Source organism: Prionailurus bengalensis, chromosome A1 (genome assembly GCF_016509475.1).
Source record: "Prionailurus bengalensis isolate Pbe53 chromosome A1, Fcat_Pben_1.1_paternal_pri, whole genome shotgun sequence".
In the NCBI taxonomy this organism is placed as follows: domain Eukaryota; kingdom Metazoa; phylum Chordata; class Mammalia; order Carnivora; family Felidae; genus Prionailurus; species Prionailurus bengalensis.
The window spans coordinates 130,057,000-130,083,777 of record NC_057343.1 but is presented as its reverse complement, the minus strand read 5'-3'; the positions used below and the strand labels follow the sequence as shown (position 1 = coordinate 130,083,777).

The 26,778-nt window shown below is 44.3% G+C and overlaps 1 long non-coding RNA gene across 1 annotated transcript; it reads left to right on the top strand.

Annotated features, from left to right (window-relative positions):
- Nucleotides 1-8,764: 8,764 nt before the first annotated feature.
- LOC122474049 lies at nucleotides 8,765-16,692 on the top strand. Its single transcript, XR_006294778.1, has 3 exons — nucleotides 8,765-8,936; nucleotides 9,388-9,505; nucleotides 15,422-16,692. It is a non-coding gene; the product is annotated as an uncharacterized LOC122474049 (long non-coding RNA).
- The last annotated feature ends 10,086 nt before the right edge of the window (nucleotides 16,693-26,778 follow it).

The following is a 26,778-nucleotide window of genomic DNA, read 5'->3' as shown; positions in this document are numbered from 1 at the left end:
ACTTCAATGATCTAAGTGGAGAGCCAAACCGACAAAAGGACTGCTGGCACCTCTGAGGTGGGGGGAACTGGGGACATGGAAATAGAGTCCCCACGGCAGCTCCTCCGACGCTTGGGGAAATTTTAAGGGAGCAGGAACCGACTGGCCAGGCAATCCAAATTTCCCTAACAAAATTCCAAGATCCCCAGTGGTCAGGAAACCTTGATTTGACCTCCCCTCTCAGAGACCACACACTGGCTCTGCCAGAGCAGCCCACAGCCAGAGCCAAGGCATCCACGAGACCTTGGCCCTGGTGCTTGAGTTCACACCATAGTAATGAGTGTAATAATGATCTAGATAAGCAGCTTCTCACGGCTGCACTGTGCAGAGTGTTGTTCCGACTGGCTCCACTCTGGGAGGAGGATGCTTCTCTAGCTGAGAGAGAGAAGGGCCGTGATGCCAGCTTCCAGTTCAGAGCAGACGGCCGAGATAAGGAGAAAATGAAAAGGAGGAGGGGGGCAGAACCAGAAGCCTTGAAGAAAGGTTCTATCAAGATGCATGGAGCACCACGGGGCAGAGAGCCCCTCTCTCCACTGGGCTGAGGGGAGAGACAGAGGGAGAGAGAGGAGGGAGACCCGAGGTGGCAGAGGTCACTGATTACCACAGATGGAGCACCTGAATGCAGTGTTCTTCATTTCACCTTCCCCACCCTTCTGACTGTGGTGGCTATGTTCCTCTGCATGGTTAGGTTGATCCAAGTTCCAGTGCAGCCCACAGTCAAGGGGCAGGGGTTACACAGAAGCAGGACAACCAGGAGGCAGGATCATCGGTAGCCATCACAGAAGTCTGCTACCATGCACACAATTATCATTTAGCCCATCTGCTGAGAAGCAGAATGAACCACAGGAAAGAAAGGAGGAAATCAGCCGACTGTGTTACAGGTCTCACAGTGGTCGTGAACCTTGGCTGCACTCCAGAATTATCTAGGGAGCATCTAAAAACTACTGACACCTGGACCCTACCCCCAGCTATTCTAATTTAATTAGCCACAGGCAGGACCTAGACCTCAGAACCTTTAAACTTCCTCATGCGATTCCAATGAACTGCAGGATTGGCAAACACTGATTTAGTCTTTCCTGCAAAGGTCAGGTAGGGACAAGACTGAACAGAGAGCATGGGCATAGGTTCTGAGCATTTCCAGGTGGAAAGGCCCATTAAAGGTCACCAAAAGAGGACCCCTCATCCCCTACCTGAGGGTTGAGTCAACTCCATACCATCCCTGACAAGGAGAGTTGCCTTGGCATCTGGAAATGTCTTCTCCCCCACTCCATACACAAGGCCAGATAGCATACAGTGGGACACAGCTGCCTGCTTGAAGGTCACCTTGTGTTGAACTGATTTCATTGATATGTTCTTATTCCTATCCTTTGAGTTTCAGTAGAAAGGCAAAAAGATAATTCCACATAATGTTATAAAAAAAAATATGAGAACCAACCATATTATTGGATTGAAAGTTTGGTCCTGTCATACTGTCAAACGACGAGGAAACCTGTTCAGGTCGGAGGGGCAGTTCTTAGTAGTTCCGAATTTCATCTCTCCTCTCTCTACCCCTAGAAACTCACCTGTCCTACCTCCCATCCTGTGTACACAATGGCATCTTTCTTATTCTGACAAGAGCTTAATGGGTTACTATGCCTTTTAACAAGTGCCTTCACTTCCTTGTCCTGAAGTTGGACCTCTGCAGAAAAGTTACTAGCTTTTGTTTCATTAATTAATTGTTTTCACTCAATAATTTTTAATGTTCTTTTTAACGTTTCTTTATTTTTGAGACAGAGAGAAGGGCAGAGAGAGGGGAAAACACAGGATCCAAAGCAGGCTCCAGGTTCCAGGCTGTCAGCACGGAGTCCGACGTGGGGCTTGGACTCATGAACTGTGAGATGGTGACCTGAGCCAAAGTCTGATGCTCAACCGACTGAGCCACCCAGGCATCCCAAGAAATCTTTATTAAAAGTCAATTCCATGCCAGGTTCCCAGAGATACTGTGGTGGGGCAAAAGCAGCCACTGTTCTGCCTTCATGGGAGTCCTCACTATATAATCATACACACAGGTCACAACTGTGATCAGTGGTATGCAGGAAAGCACATCCTGGGGCCAGACTTGGTGTGGGTGTGAGGGAAGGTGAGGCTGGAGTTAAGATGGGTGGAAGGGTGTGGAGGAGGCAGTTGTGGGAAAGGTGGAGAACTCAAAGAGTGGTTCAGACATGGGGAAGAAGCATGGGCAAAGGTCCTGGGGAGGGAAGGAATATATATAGAAGAGGAACTGAAAATATTGCTGTGTGGCTAAGGACAAGTGGGAGGGAGCTCAGGAGGGAGTGTGGCTGAGGAAAGGGTAGGAGCCATGTTAAGACATATTATCATTATCACAAGAACAACAGAAGCCCATCAAAATATGTTTATCAGTCAAGGGCAAATGCAAAGATGTCAGAAAGAGCCTCTAAAGTAGTTACTCTTCTACCCTCAATTTATACCATTACTCTGCATTTGGGTCTTAGAATATGGGTTTCTCCTCTGAGAAAATGGAAAATCCTTTTTATGTAACTAAAGGCCTCTACCATTATTCATTCTACAGCTATTCCCAGGCACCTCAAATGCACTGGGAAGTGCCCCCTGGCCAATGTCCATATAGAGCTTACACCCAGGGGAGAGTGACAGACAAGAAACAACAGCCAAGCTGCCAGGAGCCATCCTGGGGCTCCTGATATTCCCACTGCTTCCCCGAACCTAACATCCTCAAACTGGCATTGGTACAAAGTTGAGATTCCCAAATACTACAATAAACAAGACAAAGCCCCTCTTTAATCAGTCTAGTGATAAGAGACAGTTAATACAAAAAGAAATGCATATACATACACAAACCAGGTAGTTATAATTGCTATGAAAAATAAATAAGATAAGGGAGATACCAAATGATGAGGGGGTTGACACTTTATATACAATGGCCAAAGAAGGCTTCTCATTAAGTCACATTTCAGCAGGCAGCACACTAGGAAGTTATATGAGGAAATAGCACTCCAGGGAGATGGTATGGCAAGGGCAAAGATCCTGAGGTAGATTTATGCTTAGCATGTTCAAGGAACATAGGGAAGTCAGTGTTAACCAGAGGCAAGCAAGCAGTGAGTGGGGCAGCAAGGGGAGATTGTCCCTAGGGAGTAGACGGTTCTGGTGTCAGACAGGGAGGCAGGAACCAGGTCACAGAGTCTTCCAGGCCACAGGAAGGAGTTTGGATTCAGTATTGCAGTGGAAAGTCTGCATCTATAATAAAGCCTTGCACAGAGTGGTTAAGTGCTGAGAAAAAACAAACCAGGTTAAGGAGATAGAGACTGGAAGGCTGGAGAAGCTATTTAAAACAATTTGTCAGAGAAGTTCTCTCTGAGGAAGTGACTTTCAGACTGAGTCTTGAACTATGTGAAGCAGCAACCATACAGATTGCTGGGAGAAACCAGTTCCAGGCAGAGAAAATAGCACCGAAGTGGGAATAAGCTTGATACCTCTGGAAAGAGCAAGAGGGTCACCATGGCTGGGGCTTGGTGTGGGAGGAAGGATGGAGGGAGATTAGGCTGGGGAAGCAGGCAAGGGCCAGTTCCAGAGGCCCTTGGAGGCCAGAGTAAGGCCTTCTATTCTAAATGCACGGGAAAGACTTCTGACGATTTCAAATAGAGAAATGGCATGATATTTGTTTTAGTAAGATTCCTCTGACTGCTGTGTTGAGAACAGATGATAGCAAGGACAAGGTAGAAGTGAGGATGTGGGATGAGAGGTGGCTGCAGTAGTTTCGGCCTAGGAGAGCAATGGCTGTGATTAGGTTCTGGATTGAGTTCAAAAGCAGCACTCACTAATGCCTTAGACACAGGGGTGGGGGGACAAAAGAAATCAAGACAGCTCTTGCTTTTGTTTTCTCTTGGTTTGTTGAATGAAGTGAATCAAAACCCAATGGATTTTGCCCTTGAAAAAGAAGAGCATAGATAGAAGCTATAGCCTGAGGCAGGGGTAGGCTTGGGTGAGGGGCCACAGCCTAAGGACAGCAGAGATATGGAGGAAGACAGGCACCATGAGACTGGGAACAGGGAGCAAGGAAAGGAAGAGGCGGCCTTGGGCACCCTAAAGAGATGGGGTTGGGAAAGATCTGTGGTGGACCGCCTCAGAGTTTTGCTCCCTACGTTTGTACTGTGTGCAAAAATGACTCTGTGTGTGTGTGTGTGTGTGTGTGTGTGCGCGCGTGCATGTGTGTGTGTATAAACCTATGGAATTTAGCCCTTGTATAGATACATATAACAAACACTACCATAAGAACTCTGAACAATTCTTTTGCCCCCAAAAATTCCCTCGTCGTACCCATTAGTTCTATTCTCCATTACTATAGTTTTGTCTCTTTGAAACTGTCATATAAATTGAATCATATAGTATATAATCTTTTCAGAATTGATTCTTCCACTCAGAATGCCTTTCAAATGCCTTTGAGGTTCATCCAAGTTGTTGCTTTTTATTGCTAAGTATTTCATTGTATAGACACACCCCAGTTTGTTTATCCATTCACCTGTTGAAGGACATCTGGATTATTCCCACGTATGAAGAACGATGCTACAAACATTCACGAATAGGTTTTTGCAGGAACATAATTTACATCTCTCTAGGGTAAATACCCAGGGATTGCTGGATGGTGGTAAGAGTGCGTTTAACTTTAGACTGTTAATATGGTGAATTGCACTTGATCGTGGTAAAATATTCTTTTATAATATATATTGTTGAATTGGACTTGCTAAGAGTTTTTGTGTCTCTTCATGAGGGACATTGATCTGCAGCCTTCTTTTTTTGTATCATCTTTGTGAGATACGGATTAAAGCAGTGTTTAGAGAGAAATCTGTGGCATTATTAAATGCTTAGAATAATGCTACAAAAGAAGAACGTATTCAAATCAATAATCTGAACTTCCATCTTAAAGAAGCAGAAAAAGGGAACCAAAATACACCTAAAGTAAGCAGAAAAAAGAGAGTAATAAAAATGAGAACAGAAATCAATGAAATGATAGGATCTGTTTGGTATCAGATTAATGTTGGCCTCCTAAGTTAAGTTGGAAAGGATTCTATCCTCTTTCATTTTCTGGAAGAGACTGTATAGAACTGGTCTAATTTCTTTAAATGTTTGAGAGAAATAACCAGTGAGCCTGGAGATTTCTTCTTCAGAAGATTTTAAACCACAAAATCCTGTGTCTTTAATAGCTCTAGAACTATTCAGGTTATCTATTTTATCTTGGTGAGTTTTGGTGGTTTTGGCTTTTCAAGGAAAATGACACAGTTCTTCAAAGTTGTTGAATTTATGTGCATAGAGTTGTTTGTAGTATTCCCTCATGATCTTTTTTTATTGTCTGTAGGATTTATACAATATCTTCCTTCATTCTTCGTACTGACAATTCATGTCTTCTCTCTCCCTCTCCTCTCTCTCTCTCTCTCTCTCTCTTTGATCTTGCTAGAAGCCTATCAAATTTAATGATATTTGCAAAGAACCAAGTTTTGGCTTTTTACAATTTTCTCCATTGTTTTTCTGTTTTCAGTTTCATTGATTTCTGCTCTTTATTGCTTCCTTTGCTCCCATTGCTGCCATTAAGGGATTGCTTGGGGACTGGGGTGTGAGGAACAGAGAAAAGAAAAAAGAAATGATGGTTTTTTGCACTCTGAGAATTAGGACTCTCTTTCCCCAGTCCTTGAGCTGTCCTGGAGCTCTCCCCAGCCAGTTCCTTGGAGGCCACTTCTGGTTTTCCGGCTGCATTGACTTCAGGATGGGGGCAATCAGAGGGAAAAAATGGTAAACTCACCACGATTTCCATGGCACTCCAATTTCTGGTCTTCTTCCCCAATCTACTTGCTACTATTTAGTTTTCAGAGTCTTCATCTATTCTGTGCAGGTTACAGTTGTGGTTGGTCAGAACGAGCAGGTAGAGTGTGTTTCTTCCATCTGATCCAGACTGAAACTTTTCCCACGTTCTTTGAGCTCATTCAGAGAGAATTCGGGACCTCATATATGGGGCCATCATATCTTCTACCCCCATCCCTGCTCCAACTCCACTGGCTTCTCTTGTAGCATTACTGCCTTGACCACCATCTGTCTCTCTGGGTTCCACAGGGATTGTCTGCAGTGGAGGTTAAGGCAACTTGGATGACTGACACATCCAGGACCAGACGCACCCTGGGCAGCCAAGAAGCATTTCTTCTTTCAGAGATGAATTCCTACTACATGAGAATTAGTAGTTCATTCCACAGGGGATCCTCAGTGACTTATAAGTCTTGGGGCATCATATTCAAACATCACATTCAGGTTGTCCTGGTTGCCTATGGTTGATTTCATGAAGTTCTCTTCCTGGTCAGACTGATGGTTCATAAGATGACTTAATTGTTCTTATAAACTTATTCAGAAGAAAAATGAGCTTACCTTTTCCTCAGGTTCATGCACACTCCTTGTAGTCCTTTCCCCTGTTCAGGTGATTTGTTTCAAATCTCTAGTGCTCTGCTGAGAAGGGCACCCATGGCATCCTTACAAAGTTGAGTACCAATCTTCCTAGGGTAATTACAGAAAAACGTCCCAGTTGCAATACCCTGGCAGGCTTGATGGAGAGGAAGCTTGACACTAAATGAGCCCCCCATCCTTTTCCTACAGGCCCGCCTGAACCAAAGGAGTCTAGCAATTCCAGGGCCCGTCCTTTTAATATATTGTAAAATTAAAGTCAACCTGGAAATGAGGTAGGTGGGTGGGTGGCTGAAGCTAAATGGTCATTGTGTACCAGGCTGGTTATCCCACCGGTTGTTATACGATAACAGAGGATCAGATAAACACAGGCATAACCTCTGCCTCCATTGATAATGTAAATCATCCCTTGTATCATTTGTCTTTCCTTCAGACTGAATACAAAAGGCATAGAAATGAACAATTCATGCCTAAACACAGGAGAGCTTGAAAGCTAGTGTATGTCAGATGTTTACTCTAGGTCATCATTAAGGGGTTGAGTGGATTTGCTTATAAACACAGGCTATTCTGCCGGGGCCAGGGGAGTGGGAGAGACAAAGTGTTTCTTGTCGCGCGAAGACAGCTCTTTTAAAGACACACTGCAACTTTTCTGCCACGCACAGTAAGTTATATAGATAATTCTTTTTATAGGATATGAAATGTTGTCTCCTGAGCAGTGCAAAACGTAATGTGTTATAGAAACAATGCTCTTTCTCTCCACTTTGTGCAAATGTCATTTTTCATTATCCACTGAGAAAGAGCTCGCTAGAGATCAAAATGAGAGCAGGGCTGCCCTTTCTGCCAATGGTCAGGTGCTTCCTGACACATAGTCAGCAAAGACCTCCATGGGAGCCCTGGGAGTTCTCCCCAGGCGGCTCCCCCAACAGCGAAGTGTGGAGCACAAGCCCCTGAAAGATGTCACATCTTCCCAGGCTGTCCATTTCCGCTGCCCTCATTCTCTGCTCAGGGTTTTGTGGGTGGTGCTGGTGGCTGTTGTTCCCACCCTGTCCAACCAAAGGCAGCTAAAGAAAAAGCGCCAAGACAAACAGAACGAGAGCCTTGGGGACCCAGTAATGGGTACAGAGCGTAGAGTGTGGTAATCATTCTTTTGATTTGTGCTCAGATATGTTTTCTATTTGCTTTCGCACAGAATGCACATTTTCCCTCCGGATTGCAAATAATCTGAACCAGGATAAAACCATCACAAAGTGGCCTTCAAACATCATGTCTGTATTGGAACTGAATGACTGATCAGACATTTAAATATGGAAACTGGGAATTCGGGTAAATTGCAGAGATACGGTTTTTTAAAACCTGCTCAGAGTTGTTTAAATAATCTTTGCTTTCTTGGGTCTCTCTCTCTCTCTCTCTCTCTCTCTCTCTCTCTCCCTCTTTCTCTCAAGAATTCTGCAGTGTTTCCTTCTAATTTTGCTCCCATTTGCTCCAATTTTAGTGTCGTTCAATGATTTGTTTGCCTGTAGAAATTATTTTTACATCACTCCTAACAGATGGAACAAGAAAGAAGATGAGATTGAATTATCAACATTCCCAATGTCTGGTCCCTCTGCCCTTTTGCCAGGGTCCATTTCCTGAGCTAATCAACAGCTTCTTACATCGTCATCAGTGCCTACTGTCAAGCCTCTTTGAAGTCAAAGACAAGCAAAGAAATAGGCACACACAGAATGATGGCTGCAGCCCAGTGTCCTGCACACCCCGCCCCCCAGGGGATCTGGGAAAGGAAAAGCTGCCAGGGGGAGATGGGATGGGGAGTGCCTGCTGTAGAAAGGAGCGTGCTCACACCCTGCTGGCTGAGGCTCCTGTCCGGTGGAGCCCCTGACAGCAGTCAGGCAAAGGAATCCTACAACAGGGTTCTGGTCCCACGTTAATGTCAAGCACTGGGTTTTCTTTTAGTTACTCAAGGATCAAAGGGAAATTATTCAATAAAAAGGAACTTAAAGGGGGCTTCTGGGCCGACACAAACCTTAATCAAAAACACTTGTTCAAACGCAGCTTCCTTGACCTGCCTTTTCATATTGTCTTTCCAGTTCTTATACACATTTGTGATTAAAATAAGGATTTTCTCCATCACAATTCAGCGTTCCCCTCCCTCTCAGCTGACCAGGATTTCACAAGGGTGACATGACAGTTTGTTGCTAAGGAACTGAAGATACATGTCACAATTCAGCCTTCTGATGAAGAAGAGTAAATACTTTTCAACAGATTGAACATTGAGTATAAATACGCAGTGTGCGCGCACATGTGTGTGAGGGCACGCGTACGTGCAGCATTATAACTGACAACAGAGAGAAGAGAAAGCACAAGAGCGTTCCTGTCTGAAACGAGGATGATCAGCCACCTCCTCTATGAAAGCTGCTCTTTAATAACCCTCAGCTGCCTCGCTTGTAAGAATACCATCATGCATTTGAACTTTTCACTTCGGCTTGTTTTGCTCCCCTCTGTTCCGATGCCTGTTCCCTCGCACTGTCGTGTCAGAGATTTATCACGCTGTGACCTCAGTCACGTTCTCTCTGAAAAGGAGTCAAGCACACACTTCCCAAGTCTCTAATATTCTAGGTGTTCAGCAGGGAGACTGGAACATGAAATTCCTCCCACTTGAAGTACACCCACATCAGTGTTTCTTGAAAATCTATTTATCTTAGTCACGACCTATGAACATGAATAGAACGTGGCTAATGTTTCCCTGGATCCCATGTGCCTGAACACTGGGAAAAGTTAGAATTTATACAGTCGCGATTCCCAGGGAGAAGTGCAATAACTTCACAGTTTTTTTTTTAAATAGAATTCTTTAAGAAGCAGAACATTTAAAATGTGCCCTTTCTTTTTCTTTCGCAGCATTAAAAAAGATCTCTGCCTCTCAATTTGGTTCGCCTGCTATCATGTTGCTGATTCTGTGATTGTCAGATTAAGAAAAATGGGAAAATCTAACAGCAGATAATGCCACAAATGAATGGTATGCATACAATAATAGATAAGTACACACCGTGAATTAAAGAGGAAATGGATACATGTAGCAAAGGAAACAGTGATCCTTTGAAAATTGGAGATAAGAGCTTAATTACTTATATAGAAAACTACAGGAAGATGTGACCTGAATTTGATTGAAGAGAAGTAAACGTCGTGGTCAAATCCTTGGGTACTAGGCCAACATTTTGCTTGAATTCTATCCATCTCTCCTGCAGTAGGGGGCCAGTTCGGAGTAATAAGTGTTTACTCTGCCTAATTGAGGAGGTTGGACGCTAATGAGTTTTCTGAACACTGCAGAAAAGAATGTTGCATGTGAAGGGGAAACCAAAAGGTACATGGAAATGAAAAAAAAATGCCCTGGGAACATGTGAAAGTTCATTGAGGTGGGCTGGGAGAAGTCCAAACAAAACGGGTTTTAGAAAGAGGTGATGTGGTTAAAAACCACTCACTCACCCTGGCTAGAACACAACTATAAACAGAATTTGACCCCGACCTCCCATAAATGATCCAGGCATTGTTGACAAGCAGACAAACTCAGAGGGTGTCACTTGATTCTGTTCATTATTTATGCTACATGGGACTTCCTTCTGTGCTCCTTGCAGTTTTCTCCCAACCACCCCAAAAGTTACATTCTACACATAATTTGAGAATAAAAAATAGGAAGCACCTCTAAATTGAAATGCCTAATCAGAAATGTGTAATTGAAGACAAACTTTGATTAGTACCAATATAAATTTGGTTTAAGGTGAGTAGGGCTACTGTGTCTCAAGATGAGAACATTTAGGAGCCTCAACATATGCTGAATCCCTGCTGCCCAGGACTCTATTAAGGGGCAGGACAGGAAAAAAAGAAAAAAGAAAAAAAGGAATAGACTCTGCCCTTGGGAAGTTAGGACATGACAGCAAAATCGTACAAACAGGCACACAGGACTGCATAAGCAAAAGGTTCCAAGGGTGGCCTTGGCTAAGTATACTCCCTCAGAGAGGGAGATACTTGTCCTGATATCTAAAACAGAGGTGGAGAGGATGGAAGAAGGTGTCCTTGGGCTAGGGAATCATGCAAGGAAAGACGAGGAGGCTGAAGTAGCCCTGAGATGACTTAGAATATTCTGGTTATCCGTTGCTGTGCAACAAACTATCCCAAAATTTAGTAGTCTAAAACAAACCTTCTATTTTGCTTATAATAGTTGTGTCTCAATAATTCATGAAGAGCTCTGCTGCCTAGTTTATCTCTGATCTACATGGTGTCCACTGGGGCTAGATGGTCCATCTCCAAGATGGCTTCTGCACTCTTAGGTTTGGCACTTGGAGTCCTTGGCCTGCCTCTCTCCCTACCATCTCCCTCACCTCAACTTGGGCTCCTCACAGCATGACAATCCTTAGGGTAATAGGATTTCTTACAACAACAGCTCAGGGTTCCAAGAGAGTGTTCCCAGGGGCACAGCCAGAAGTTCCAAGGTTTCTTATGACCTAACCTTGGAACATCCAGACATCACTTCTACCACATTCTATTGATCAAGCAGGTCACAAAAGCAGTTCATATTGAAGGGAATGGGATTGGACTTCATCTTTCTATTCTTTTTTTAATGTTTATCTTTATTATTTTTGAGACAAAGAAAGACAGGGCATGAGTAGGGGAGAGGCAGAGAGAGAAGGAGACACAGAATCGGAAGCAGGCTCCAAGTTCTTAGCTGTCAGCACAGAGCCCGACGCGGGGCTCGAACTCGTCAACCGCAAGATCATGACCTGAGCCCAAGTCAGACACTCAACCGACTGAGCCACCCAGGAGCCCCTAGACTTCATCTTTCAATGGGAAGAATTACAACAAATCTGTAGCCAACTTTACCACAGAAAGTAATAAATAAAGCAGAATGATTTAAGTAAATGGTCAATGCCAGAGAGCAGGAGCAATTGTCAGAGCAAGAGGCAGAGAATGAGTATAGAGGGCTTTGTAGGTAAGAGATTTGAACATTCAAATAATATCACCTTTTCGTCCTTGCATATCCTCTCTTGTGGAATGACATGCATCTAAACAAAAGAGGGCACCATGATTTTCTAGAGTTCCCAGGCATTGGGACTAGATGAGCAAAGGAAATTGAAATTCCCCACTTGAATCTCTCCAACAGGATACTTTCTGGTCAGGGCATATTTGGTTGTGAAGAACAAAAACTCATTCAAGCCACTTTAAGGACTATTCAGCACCTCAGGCAAGCATAAGAGCATCCCAGGACAAGAGATAGGGATGGTGGGCCACAAGAAATTTTCTAGGTCGGTCACTACAAACCTGAGAGCCCGGATTACCCTATCTGTCCCTGGTGGTGGTCTGAGGTCTCTCATCTCTGTGCCAGCTTTGATCTCTTGCTTGTCTTCACAGTCGAGCTTTCCCTGCTGACTCAACAGAGAACACAAAACCAAAAATGGCTGCTCCAGGCCTGCATGGCCTTTGATCCCAACCAACCAACATTATCTGATTACAGACTGTTTAATCTATGAAATTGAATTTGGAGGTGTCTCTGGTTAGTTTAGACTAGTCTATGGATTGGCTACCTTTGAGTTAAATAGCTACTCTTCGTTCAATCAAGTATGGCTGGAGAACAGTTCAGATGTTTAATAAGAAAGTAACATAAAAGCACAGTCACCTATGAAGTCTGCCCCTACGATCAGTAAGGGCACAGGCGGGGAGGCAGTCAAGAGAAAAAGTGTAAGAAGGCTAAGTAACAAGTAAGGAGGATCATGTGGAAAAGAGGCCAGCCCAGAGCTGGGAACTGGGATAAGAACAGAAGAGCTTGGTCCCCAAGCCATTCATGCATATCCCAAACCCTTCCCTGATGGAGGCAGACCCATTTCCTATTGAACTTGCCCTGGCAGCCTTGATGTATGAAGCAGCAAAGTAATGGACAGTAACGGACAGTATCGAAGAAGGGCCTTTCTTCCCTGGCTCTCATAGAGGATGTTAATGCTTATAATAGTATTGGGAGTATCAGCCCTCTCCCAGATTATTCTCCAGTACACATACCTACACCATAAGGGAAAGATTGATAGTATAAGCATTGGCTCTTTAATTTTGTCAATAGAAATTATTAATTAAAAAAGTGAGTAGGAAAACAAATCCCAGTTGCAGAAAAGTATTAATGGTACTTCATACTGTCATAGAAAAATGCAAATCAGGATATTCCTTTTCCCTAATTAGCAGACAAAATCCAGGATAAAGTTTAAGTTGATAAGAGCTCTTTCAACACTGGAGAAAGGTATTGACCTTCCTGTGGTAAAGGTAAGTATGAAGTACATTAAAATAACCATTGTCTCAGTAATCAAGTTTACCTCTACAATAACGTTGGACTATGACACTCCTTCAGAAATGCTGTCTGCTCAAAATTCTCCAAACAGAAGCCCTGAATGGAATTCTGCTAGGGTAGGAGAATTGTGGCTGGGTAGGCAAAATCAATTTGTCCCTGTGATTGACACGAGGGCCTGTATGGCAGCCAAGCTCTCTCAAAACATCTGTGCTCTGATTATGATCAATAGGTATTCACGATATGCCCGGGAAATGTGCTGTTTGATTACTTTTACATGGGAGAGAAGACAAAACACCTCAGCCTAGAGTCTTTTAATGTGGATGTAGAAGCTGGGTGATGAATTATTAGAATATAGAGTTTGCACTGATAAACTTTTGAACTTTCATTGAACTTGTAGATTAAGAATAGGCAGTTTTTCCAAGAGGAAAATTCACCAGACAACCAACAATTTTTCTTTCACATATTTAAGGGAGATGTTCGATCTGGTAAGGAAATAATAGTAATTTATGTCTTTGATAATTGAGAAGGATTATAGTTCTATACACAGAAAAAGCAACCACCACCCAGGCCCTGTGAGTCACAAAGCCATAAAAGAAGAAGCTTCCAGGTTAAAAGCAGATGAAACCTCTGGATTTGGAGCATGATGTTCTCCTAGAGGGAGCTGAGAAAGGGAAAAGAAATCCCCATCTACTTGTAAAATTAGGGCCCCCTCTCTGCCTTCCTTCAAAACAATGATAATGACGCTTTTCAAATTCAACTTGAGCTTCCACACTAACAGAAACACGTGTGCGCACGCGCGTGCACACACACACACATACACTCACACACAGAACCATTTCTCTGTGTGCATAGCTCTCTTGCATATACCATAATGCACAAACATAACAGACCCACAATGACCCTCAGTGGGAGACAACCGTCTAAATATAAGCAATGAAGCTGCCTCCTTCAATCTGCTGGGACCCATCATTCTCCAAATATCATTTGTCCTGTAATCTGTAGGAACAGCCTGGAGTAGATGAAAGGTTAAGAAGGAGATTGCTGACCAGCTGGAAACATGTGTTTGTTACATTCAACTCACTACAAGAAATTATTTTACTGATAAAATAGTGTTAGCTGAGATCAGGTTCCTAAGAGATGGGAATTACTAATTTTGCTACCGTGACACTGAACAGCTTGTATTAAAAATACACATGGGGGGCGGGGGGGCGCCTGGGTGGCGCAGTCAGTTAAGCGTCCGACTTCAGCCAGGTCATGATCTCCCGGTCCGTGAGTTCGAGCCCCGCGTCGGGCTCTGGGCAGATGGCTCAGAGCCTGGAGCCTGTTTCCGAATCTGTGTCTCCCTCTCTCTCTGCCCCTCGCCCGTTCATGCTCTGTCTCTCTCTGTCCCAAAAATAAATAAACGTTGAAAAAAAAAAAAAACGTTAAAAAAAAAAATACACATCGGCTCGTGGCTCTTTGGCTTGGTTGGTACAATGCACCAAAGGCCTCAAGTAAACGCTGGCCACTCTTTAGTTCAGTTGCCCTTATTAATAATAGATCCTATCACCTTCCTTCCCTGATCTCTTCACTGTAATGTTTTTGCTTCCATGGAATTCAGTTTGAGGCAATCCTACCACTACTATTAGCATGCATCTTGCTAGATGCTCAAAAATGAGAAGGACACAATCTTATCACAAGTTGCTAATAGCTGATGTTTATAAAGAACCATGGGTGTTATAATGCAAGGCTGGGAAACAGCCAACAAGAGTGAGATATACAGTCTTAAAGAGCAGTCTAAGGATGGAGCCAACAGCTCCATTTGGGGGGATTCAAAGTGCCTATTTCATTTGCAAGGAACAGAGATTTATGCAGGTTTTCTCAAGTCATGAGGGTTAGGTGTTATTTTAAAAACCCAAGACCTTGCATGGAAAAGTCATCAAGAACTTGGACAGGCCTGGGTACTCATTATTCTATCTCTTTGTCTGAGGGCATCTCTACCATGTCTGCTGGTCTGGTCTGTCCTCCTATCTCTACTGACTTGGCTTACTCAAAGTTTTTATTTCCCCATAACTATGGTTTGCACATGACTGCTCATGACCTTGACTCTATCTCCTGGTGTTTAGTTTTAGCAAGCACTGCTAACTGTCTTATTTGAATTTCTAAAACGCAGAGAGGGAACTTAGTTGCCTCTACTCAGATTTCATGTGGCCACACTCTGGGTTTATTGGCCAGCCACTAGATGCACGAATCTATGCTCATTACCCAACCATAGGCCAATTCTCTATGGCCAAAAGCACCCAGTGAGGGGGTACAAATAAAGCTTCCCCTTCAGCAAGGACAGTTTAATTAAGAAAAGGCTTGGCAAGCATTCTAAAGGCTGATCTGCCTAGTCCATGGGATAACTGGGAAAGGTTCCATGGAAGAGGTTACATTTGAGATGATCATAAAAGGATCCTGTGAAAGGACAGGCAAAGGTGGAGTAAACATGGAGGTAATTCCATATGCAAAAACCCAAAATAGGAAAGTAGGGAGTATATTTGTGGGTATTTTGTTTTGGCTAGGTAGGGCAATGCTCCTCAAATGTTCTGTGCATGTGAATCACCTAAGAATCTTTTTAAAATGCAGATTCCTACTAACTCTGAGGTAGGACCTGAGATGCTGCCTCTCTCAGTTCCCAGAGGATGCTGACGTGCTGGTACACACTTTGGATAGCAGGCCTAGAAGAAAGAATATGTCAAAGCTTTGAATACCAGGCTAAGAAATTGGTACCCACTCTACTTCAGCGAGTAATAAGCAGCTCTGGAGGACGTGAGACCGAAGAATGATATAACCAGAGTGGTGTTAAAAGACAATTGATTCGGCAATGCTTTGTGGGATAAATCAGAAGAGAACTGGAAGATCAGCTATTTAACAATTGTAAAGACCAGGAAAGAGGTAATAAGGACTAAAATAGGACACCTGCTCTGGAAGGGGAAAGGAAAGGATACATAAGATAATATATATAGCCAGTTGAACATGCCCTTCTCAACATCCTTACCAAGTCTTGCCTTACTTAACAAGAGGAGTCACTTCCTCAGGCATCATCTGGTGACATCTTTCTATGTCCTTTCCAGGGTGTCTGCTTTTCATTTCAGATCACATCTAAAGATACACATTCTCTTTTACCTCTAACCCTTAATTTCATTCCCCTGCCTAACCACATTTTTTATCGTGTGCAACTTGCCGCATGATTTAACTATATTATAACCATGTGACTATGTTATTTAGCTATTATTTCATTGTGTACCACTAACCAGATTCAGTAACTATATTTGTTCTGCTGAGGAGTTTTGTAGAAAGCATATCTGAAGGGCACTAGGCAATGAGGTAAAGTCTATTACTGCCTTATCACCATCAAGAAAATGATCTGTTTGTTTGCACTTCACTGGAGTGTATAGCCCGAGAAATTGAAAGAGAGTTTGGGGAGGGCCTGAGTGAAGTCCAGAGATGGAGATGGATGGATACTCTAAACAGTATGCTTTGACTCAAGATCCCCAAAAACAGCTGTTACAGTATGCAATAGGGAACTAGCCAAACGATGTATTGACAGAGAAGAAGAGATAAGGTGACAAACCTTATATTAGAATTCAGAACCTCTGTTATTATGCAGCTTACCCCGTCCCTACTATACATTTAAAATCAAGTGAAAGATAAACTTGATGTTAAATACAAATCCTGACTGAAATTTTTTTAAGGCTAAAAGCTTCATAATATCCTGAGATTATGGCTATAAAGAAGAAATCTGTGCTTACCTATTGGATTGTTCATGCCATTTTGAGGTCGAATTCTGAATGCTGAACTTTGGTTTTCTGGTTGAACACTTGAGGTCCTTGTGCATTAAATAATTTACACACCAAGCAGGACTTTAAATTCCTTCCTTTTCCTACTGGGCTGGGATTTTGTGCACACATGTAGACTTAGATCTTAAAAACCAAACAGTTGTTGCTGATCAGAAACCAAAACAAAACAATTTCTCCTGGAAAGAAAGAAAGAAAGAAAGAAAGAAAGAAAGAAAGAAAGAAAGAAAGAAAGAAAGAAAGAGGGAATGGAAGGAAGGAAGGAAGGGAGGAAGGGAGGAAGGAAGGAAGGAAGGGAGGGAGGGAAGAGGAAGGGAGGATGGGAGGGAAGGAAGGAAGAGAAGGAAGGAAGGAAGGAAGGAAGGAAGGAAGGAAGGAAGGAAGGAAGGAGGGGAGGAAGGGAGGAAGGGAGGAAGTTAGTTAGTTAGTTTAGTTAGTTAGTTAGTTGTCCAGGAGATTAGAGCTATTTTGATTGCACAAGAACATAATCAGAGTCAGGAACACAATGGAGGAAATATTCCCAAAGGAAATCAAGATTAAGATGCACACTTTGGCCTCCTCCTACAAATGCCAACTTCCCAAGCCCACAGGTCATTTTGTTTGACAATGTCACATCGATTCACATTTCACAATGTGCTCTTAACTTTAGAATCTTAATGTGCCGGTTAGAATTAGCTGTATCTTTCAAGAAGAGCCTGATCTTGACCATGCCCATTTCTGGAAAGACTTCTTACTTGGTTGGAGGCATCAGCAAGATGCCTTGTCATTCTGGACTGTGCAGTGAGCTAGTAAGCTGCTATCTTATTTTCAAGCATACACATTCGCACAAATATACATACACACAAGCATTGTACATGTACATGTATACAAATAAGTATTACATGAACGGAATAGAGACATGTTATATACATAAAACTGAATATGTGGTATGTCATGTCCTCATAAAACATTGGGAAGGCATACTTTGAAGAGGACATGGAATTCTGGGAAAAAAAACCCATGTTCCATAACAACTGTAGTAATTATTTCACTATGCATATATATATATCAAATCATCATGTTGTACACCTTAAATATACATAATTTTTACTTAAAAAGTAAACTATTAAAAAATAAATAAGGAAGTGAGACTTCCTATATTCAGTGGAGGTGATGGTTATGGGTCAAACTCTCTGACCCCATTATCAGAAGTAAAACGAGGTTCCGGCCACTAGCAAGCAGCGGGGATGGAAGAGGAAAAGGCTTCAGAAGACTGGTGTGAACCTGTGGGGGTCAGTGGGAAGGGGAAGAAAAAAGACATGCTGGACCCACTTCCTTTCCTCAGTTCTACTCAATGCTGGGGCTTAGGGCTGTGGACACGTTTCTGACCATCCTGGTGGCGGCTGTGGGTGAGGGGGAGTAGAGAAAGGAGTCAGCCTCCCATGCTAACAACTCACGCTGTCTCAAAGGCAATATTTCCAGAGGAAAATACCCCAGACGCCACAAATCCTGCTTCCTACTTCTCTCTGTGCCAGCTCCTTGCCCAGTCCCACTTGGCCAAAAAGAAGAACCTCCATCACTATAAGTAACATCCCTTCCCAGAGAGGTAATGGTCTTTAGCCACACAGTCATAAAAGCTGCAACAAAGAAATCCAGCCTCTTTGGCTGCAGACTGCCATAGGTTCTTCCCTCCCGGTCTCGTGAGCAGAGTTTCACATAGTGTTTGTGGCTGTCCAGCAGGTTCTACTTCCAGGCTTGCAGGATGGCTACTGGGTTCAAACCTTATCTGCCGCTTCCATGCCAAGGTCACATCCTGCCACCCTCTGCAATGTCACCCTCCAGGTGATTGTCACAGAGCCTACTCCTTGGTCCCAGCATCACTCAAAAGCACCCAAGGTACAGGATAGCTGAGGTTTCAGGGCCCAAGTGCAGATGCAAATTAGAGTATTTTTAATGTTACGAGAATGGTAGCAAATACTCCTTGAGGACAAGGGTTGCAATTAATCTGCAAATGTGTAATAAGAATCCCTGAAAAAAAAGTTACTGTAAAAGAACAATGATGATGAAAACACATGTATGTGAGTAGGTGGCTTCTTGGAGAGCTGGGGGTGTTTGGGGGCCACTCTTCCCCAAAAGATGTGAGGGAGATGGTGAAAAAAAGATTTGGAGAGCACCGCACAATGTTCCCCACCAGGAGAGCCAGGAGGAGGAGCCCAGGAAGAGGGGGAGGAAAGATCCCCGCGGAGGACAGGAGAGGGGACCAGCACAAAAATGGCTGCCCTGCAAACACTTGACTGCAGAGACAGCCGTTATTTCCAGAAGTCAGCATTGGACAGAATCTGGCTTTCCTTACCCCTCCAGAGACCAAAGGAAGGTGATATGGAGATACCTGGCAGGGCCAGTGTGGAGAATGCTGTTCACTGGCTTCTTCAACCTCCATTCCGAGCTTCTCCAGGGCACCATCCCATACTGGAGACACCGGAAAACAAAAAACAAAGTTCCCTGTCCTTCTCTGCAGGTAGACGTCCGGGTAGGATTAGGTTCTGCCAATTAGATGCACTGGCACAAGACTTCTATTTAGAGCTCAGTTAGGTGGGGTGAGAGGCAAGGCATGGAGGCTTTTTTTTTTTTAATGTTTATTTATTTTTGAAAGAGAGAGAGAGACAGTGCAAGCAGGGGAGAGGCAGAGAGAAAGGGAGGCACAGAATCCAAAGCAGGCTCCAGGCTCTGAGCTGTCAGCACAGAGCCTGACGTGGGCTTTAAACCCATGAACCCTGAGATCATGACCTGAGCCTAAGTCAGACACTTAACTGACTGAGCCACCGGGGCACCCTAAGGTACGGAGTCTTGACTTGGCTGGCCCAGGTCACGGCAGAGGCTGTGGGAAGGTGGGAGTACAGCCTTCCCGCCAGAATACACAGTAATTCTTGGAGCTGAAATTGTTTCTAGGGGCTCTGACTCCAGCCTGCTTCCCTAGCCCTTCAAAGCGTTTGTAGGCCACTGAATACCTGATTATTTATGCCCTCCTGTTTCAACTAACTAGAGTGATTTCCCTTGTCTGAATTGGCACAGGCAGTGGCAGATCTCACGTGCCTGACACCCAAAGCGGATCATGTTTTTTAATGCCCTCCTCCAGGTGACAAAATTGTTTTCAGCGATAATCCTGTAATAATCAGTAATTACTATTATTCTCATTATTTATTAAACATTGTTTTAAAACAATCCCTTAGACAGAATAAACTTCAATTTTGAAAATGCTGTTCAAAATCAAATACGTCGTGTATGAAACAATTTGCATTTATGAAATCTTAAACCCCAAAACACCAAGTGGTCATGTGCAAGGACAGAACTGAATTAACTCAGGCTTTGTTTCTTGGCTTTGCAATCACTGTGCTATCATTGTTTACCTGTCATCTAAATATAGGAATACCTAGTACTGGGGGGGGCTGGAGACACAAGCTATGCCTCAAGCCAGCTCGAACCATCCTGGACTATTCTTCTTGGGAGTTCTTCTGATTAACTTTCAGGTGGGATATAATATTTATTAAAAGACAAGTAATAAAATATGCTAATTTGAAGCATACACACACACACACACACACACTTCTATGACTGTATATAATTAAAATTCAACAGTCGCTACAGCAATTGTTTAGAACGTGGACCAACAAAAGATTTTGGGGAAGGAGTATTTTATCACTGACATTGTTTAGAATTGCCGGCATGGGGATAATAAAAAGCAGACTGACTTACAGTCGATTTTATTATTGGCTTTAAATTCTCAGCAGACACTGCAGTCCCACACCACACGCAGCAGCCAGGAGGTCTGCTTGCCCTGCCTGTGCCACTGCCCCTGTCCTGAGGTGAGCAGGTGCAGCGAGCCTGCAAGAGCCTGCTCCCAAGCTTGAGGGTTCAGAAGGGACGTGCGGCATAAGCGGAAGTGGTGAAGGGTGAGCCTGAGACACCAGGGCCTTCACCACCTCGGCCAGGGGACTCAGCCAGAGAACCTCACAACTCTCCAAATCCCCAAATATTGCTAACGCATAAAGTTCCCCTCACAGATTGCCTTTGGTGAGGAGGGTTGGAGAGCCCCAAGCTCTGTTGAAACACTGATGCCAGATTCTCAGTAGTGAAGTGACTCACCCACCCGCATGTGACGGAAATGTGTGCTTCAGCGTGATTAAAAATCACTTCATGTCATGAGCCCTTAAGGGCACACACAAATAGTTGAATCTATAAATGTTAACTCTACCAATGCCAAAGTTCCACTTCTAGCTAAAAGCCTGACTTGATTTGCCAGGCAGACGATCTGTACACCAATGTGTTCTGGGGGGGTCAGGGAAAGCAAAGGCCTCCAGCAGAGGCACGGCCATCGGTCAAGGCCACGACCCAGGCACTGTCTTTAAAGAAAGCACCTTCTCTCTCTTCCCCTCCAAATTGTTACCACCCTCCGAGATATCGAAAGTGCTCTGAGGGCAGAGATGGAACTTCTGTCCGGTGACCCTCATGGTCCCCAGCGGTACAAGTCTGATGAAAGGCTGATTTCCTAGCTCCAGGGAGAGTCAAGCTTGTGTTTCTGCCCTTAGTTGAGGGACTTTTAACACAAAGGTGAAGGCTCACGGAGGAGGAAAGATGACAGTACAAGCTGATATTAATGCATGCTCCCAAGACCCCATGGGAATTAAGGGGAGACTATCTCTCAGGACAGAGGACAGCAGTTACCACCCCAGAAGGCCCCTGTGCACTGGCAAGAAAAGATGCAGGCAGGCATCGCCTGTGCGCATGGATGCATGGAAGATTATGACCTTTCTCCTCTGGGCAGCAGCAGGCCAGACGTCCATCTGCAGGTGCTGGAGATACCGCCACAGCAAGAGAGGCTGCATGCCACTAGCACCCCTGCCCGTAGAACCAGAGGGTGTTGTTTTATCATTAGAGCTGGCAAGAGAGGCAGGACCATCCAGCCACGTGGCTAGCGCCCAGGTGTTTGGGAGAAGGTCTGCCCTGGCTCATGCATTTCAAACGCTGCACTGGCATCTAAGCTCAGATTGCTCTATTATGTCAAGTAATGTCAGCCAGCCTTATATCTAAGAACTACAGACCTTAATTACTCCAGGGAACAGTCTGGTGGCTAAACAAAGAAAGGCTTGTTACAAAGGCCCCTTTGTTGAAAGCGCTTTTGCCTAGATTGCTCCAGGCACGCCTTATAACCAGCCACCAGCCCAGCGCTAGGAAGCAGTACCAGTCAAGTAACCTTCGTGGGTTTCAGAAGACCTAGACTCAAGGCTCACATTTCCTGTCTGTGTGATCTCGTAGAAGCCACAGATCCATTTCAAGCCCCGGTTTTCTTACCCATACACAGCGGTTATCAGGGTAAACTTGACCCATGTTATCCAGGCCCGAGTGCTAAGTGCCTCAGGGTTGGTGCAGGGGCCCAACACCCCGGCTCATATCCCAACACTACTGGGCAGTATTCATGCCCTCCACAGGCAGGCAAAATTGAATGGTCTTTTAATTATGTCCCTCCCTGACCATCTCCCCCCACACCTATAATAAACACATAGAATAAATAAGGGAATGTGTTTGTAGTGGATATTTTTTCTTTTTCCTATCCAGAATCCACCCCTCCTGGAGGATGGGGGGAGTGTACAGAAACCCACCTCCTACTAGAACAGCCGAGGAAGGATGTGGGATTCCCTCCTCTCACTTGTAAGAAACAGAGAGGCAGGCAGGTGATCTGCCAGGCCAGGCCCAAGCTCACATCCTAAACTCGGAATCTTGAGGGAGGGGGTGAGAAAGAGGTCTGCGGAAGATAAAGATTCTTCCTGATGTGGGTAGAGTCAAGAGACCATGGCACTGAAGCTGTGTCCAGGAGGAAGGGGACTGCAGCCTCCTAGCACACTGTTCTGGGAGGGGACTTGGGCTGTACTCTTGGTGCCCCAACCCTTCATTCCTGCTGCTTTTCTGAGCTTGGTTCTCCAGCCTCCCATCTATCCTATAAGCTACTGGATGGAGAGCCTTCTGATACATTCCTTTTCTGCTTATGTTTACCAGATTTGGGCTCTGTTGTTTGTAACCAAGAGTCCTGCCTGGTACTGTGAGATATGGCCAAGGAGGAAAACATCCAAAATACAGAAAAAAGTGTTTTTAATCGCCCACACAAATACATTTATCACATTATTTAAAACTGTGAAAATTGGAAAGAGAGCTCATCCCCGACTGTAGTGAGCTGGTCAAATAAATTCTGACTCATTCACTTGGAAAAGTAAGCAATTATCAGGATAAGGGCACAAAGATGATATAATAATAAGGAAAGTGCTCATGAGGATTGATTGACAAATGAAAACATGGTAAGAAATTTTATGTAAGAGATAGCTGACCCTCCTCCCCATAGAATGTAAGGTCCCCGGGGTTAGGATGTTTTATCTACCTTGCTGGGGGTCCTACCTCAAGGCACTGGCAACAGTAGGCACTCAACTTACACTTAAGGATTGAATGAATGAATGAACAATAAACTATCTACAAAGGGGAGGGGTGGGAAAAAACACCATCAAATGCTTTAGTGACTGTTGTAGGTTAGTCAGATTTTTAAAAGCTGTTACTTTTTCTGTATCCAGCACTTTGCTTCGTGTGGTTTTGTTATCCTGAGAAGCAAAGATTTATTTTTCTTGGTTTAAATGGCTGGTAGGTGACCCAACTTCCCCTAATATTTATGTCCCCTCTTGAAAAGCCTAAGTTGCCACCAAGCAGGGTGATAAGGGCAAAGGAACATTTGCTCCCCTTGCCAAAAGGAAATGCTTAGCTGAAGCAGTCCATTGGGAGCTGGCCCTGTAGCCAAGTAAACATCACCTTCCTGCAGCAGAGAGCACCCTGGACCCTCCGAGCGCTGCCCAGGCCAAGTCAAAGTCCTCCCACCCCACCCCCCACCCCCGCTCCGTTCCCCCTGGGCTGCCATCTCCCTCCCGTTCTCTCCTCACCACCGGGCTTTGTCACCAGTCTCTGCACACCACAGGATCTAAACAATAGCAGATTCCGCAGCCAGAGGGAGTTCAAAGGGGTCGACAGCCCAGTCAGATTTGGCATTCAGCTGAGGCTGCCACCAGTTTAGCTGGTGGGATCCCTTCCCACCTCGGAATGACTAAGCAGGGATGTGGAGGAGTCAGCACTCTGCACAAGTCAGGAGGTGGACTTCAGGCAGCCCTGAACTCTGGCAGCAAGAAGGAAGAGGGGATATGGATCAGCCAGGTGAATGTGAGGACGTGGAATCTGCTACAGACACCTGGGCAGGGCTGGCTGGAGGCACCTGCTAAGATCACCGTCTTAAGGCCACTGCTGGCTTGTATTCATTATGACAGTCATATTTTCTCTCCCTCTTTCCTTCCCTCCCTCCCCCCTCCCCATGCAATCTGCTTCATGATAAAATGAATAAAGCCATGCAAAGAAAAATGCTGGACAAAGAAAAAAGACACACATGAAAGCACATACCCTACACAGGCTCAACTTCGCCTCCTACATGCCTTCTCCAGAAATTCTTTTCTGCAGCTGCCACTTCCCCATCTTTTTTAAAAAACTTTTAAGTTTATTTATTTATTTTGAGAGAGAGAGAGAGAGAGAGCAGGGGAGGAGCAGAGAGAGAGGGATTGAGAGAGAGAGAGTGACACAGAGAGAGAGAATCCCAAGCAGGCTCCATGCTGTCAGCACAGAGCCCAATACAGAGCTCAAACTTACCAACCATGAGATCATGACCCGAGCCGAAACTGAGTCAGACGCTTAACCAAATGAGCCACCCGGGCACCCCTGTCACTTCCTAATCTTATATAAAGACATGTTGCATCCAGGTTTGATCTGACCCAAGACCACAAGCCCCAGGCTCTGGGGTACACCCTGAAGGCATCTCCCCCATTATGAACACGTGCTGTCATTTCACAAGTGTGGTACTAGCTAGGTGGCAGCCCTACTCAGGGCTCTGGGTCCCACTCTGCAGGCTCTCTCCCCTAAGTGCCGAAGGCACCAGGAATTGCTGGACAGTGCCCTCTCCTTGGAGCTCTGGCTCTCAGTTGTGTGGTACCCCCTCTAAGCTGCTGAGGTAGTAAGCCATCAGGCAGCTTCCCTCCACCCGAGGTCTATGTGACAGCTCTACAGTTGCTCTAGAAGCTTCTTCAAGCTTCTAGGTGCTAACAACCCAGCCCCTTGCCTCTGTTTCCCCAGTCCTTTTGGTGGTAGGGGCTTCCTGCAGTTATCTCTGAGATACCTCAGGGTTCCTTTTTTTGCCACTTCAGCCTGCTAATACCAATATAACTAAATGCCTTTATTAAATTCTCTCTGTCAAAACAACTATGGTCATCAACTCCTTCCCTCAATAATGTTCATATGATCAAAAGACTTTCTGGACTTGTATTAACAGTTTTGGTTTCCTTGGTTAGTTTTATTGAATGCAATTTAAATTAAAATTCATTGTTTTTTTCCAATTATGCTTTAATTTTACAATTACTTTAAAACACACTATGGTGGTTTTTGTTTTCTTGAGTGGAATCCTATACTGGTATTGGAGAAAAGCTTTAGGAAAAAATATGTCAGAATGAACCTGCTAGTAAAGATGCTTTTCTGGGTAGTTTGTTGGAGAGCCCATCTCTTCCTCACTTGAGGTGAAGAAATTTTTCATCCATCATGTTCAAATGACAATCCTCAAGAAACTGTGTTCAAAAATTAATTGGAAGTTAGCACCCACTAAGCAGTCCAACTTATTGACCATTTCTTATTTCTGATGGGGCTTTAGGTGAAGATACACTGTAGAGAAATATGTGTCCTTTAAAAAGCTGGGGATTCCAGAAGTCTTCAAGAAGAGGTACTTTGCAAGGGAATGAAAACCCAACTTGAAAAAAGATTCCTGCAGAACGATATACAAAAAATTTTAGCAACCTAACTGTTCATAAAGACCAAAGGGAGGCCACCATACTGTAAGTCGGGGGGCAGCTGGGGGGGGGGGGAACTATTAAAATCACAGGTGGTTGCAATAACCACACATCCATTCGGTGCTGAATTTTCAATCCCTATCTCCTTACTTTGGGAGCAATTAGTCTCGGGTGAAAAACTGCACTTGCAGCTAATTGCACCTGCAATTACCTACTTCCGGGTGCAATTAGCCACTTGAACCTAATTCTGAGTGTGCAAGTGTTTAATTTCGTATGTGAGGAGGTGATTCCAGCTACAGTTAGTTGTGCCCTCAGTCTTTGCACCTGCAACTAATTGTGACTAATAAAACAAGTCTTCATGCAAGTCAGGTTGAAGGCACATATGGTGGACCCTGCTTGGGGAACCAAGGATTGGATTGGTTAGGCTGACAGAGACACAAGTGTACTGAAGGGAACTAAGGGACAAATTATGAGAACTCGTCACTCTGTGGATCTATGACCACATTATCCATGTCCCTTTGCTACATATTCCTCCTGAACCTTCGAATATGAAGTCTGCGGAGGAGTGGTCTGGCTTACCAAAGATAACACAGCAATTCTTTGAATGACATTCAGAAACACCCATAAGACATAGGTCAGGTCAGAAATGCACTTCAGCCAATTCTCCATTATTTAGGTTAACTCTGAACAGGTTGTTCAAAACACTTGGGTTAACAGAAATTTACTGAAATCCTACTATGTGCTAAGTCATATAACTAATCCAGGGATTAACATGGATGGCTCCTGCCTTCCTTTTCATGTCAGTGCCACAAGTATTTATTGAATACCTACTATCTGCTTGGCACGTCATAGTGCCTGTGAGCTTATTGGGAAAATCCACGTATTCTTACAAATGTCTGTTTATCAAGCCCTCTTGGAATCCACATTCAAGTGGGAAAGACAGATGTTAAACAACTATGTACATAATCAATGACTTCATTAATGGCTGTGGGAGTGCCTGATTGGAGGCTTCCCTGAGCTGAGTTCAAGTTAGGCTTGTCCAGAGAATTGATGCTTGAGCTGAGATTTGAAAGATGACTAGGAGTTACCTGGTCGAGGGGTTAGGGAGGGAGGCTCCCAGCTGGAGGGATGAAATTGCAAAAGCTCTGAGGCAGGAAGGAACATGTCAACACCGAGATGTGGAAAGAAGGCCAGAGTGGGTAGAGCAGAGCAAGAAGATGGATGGATGAGGTTTATGTGATTAGAGAGAGTAGGTTCT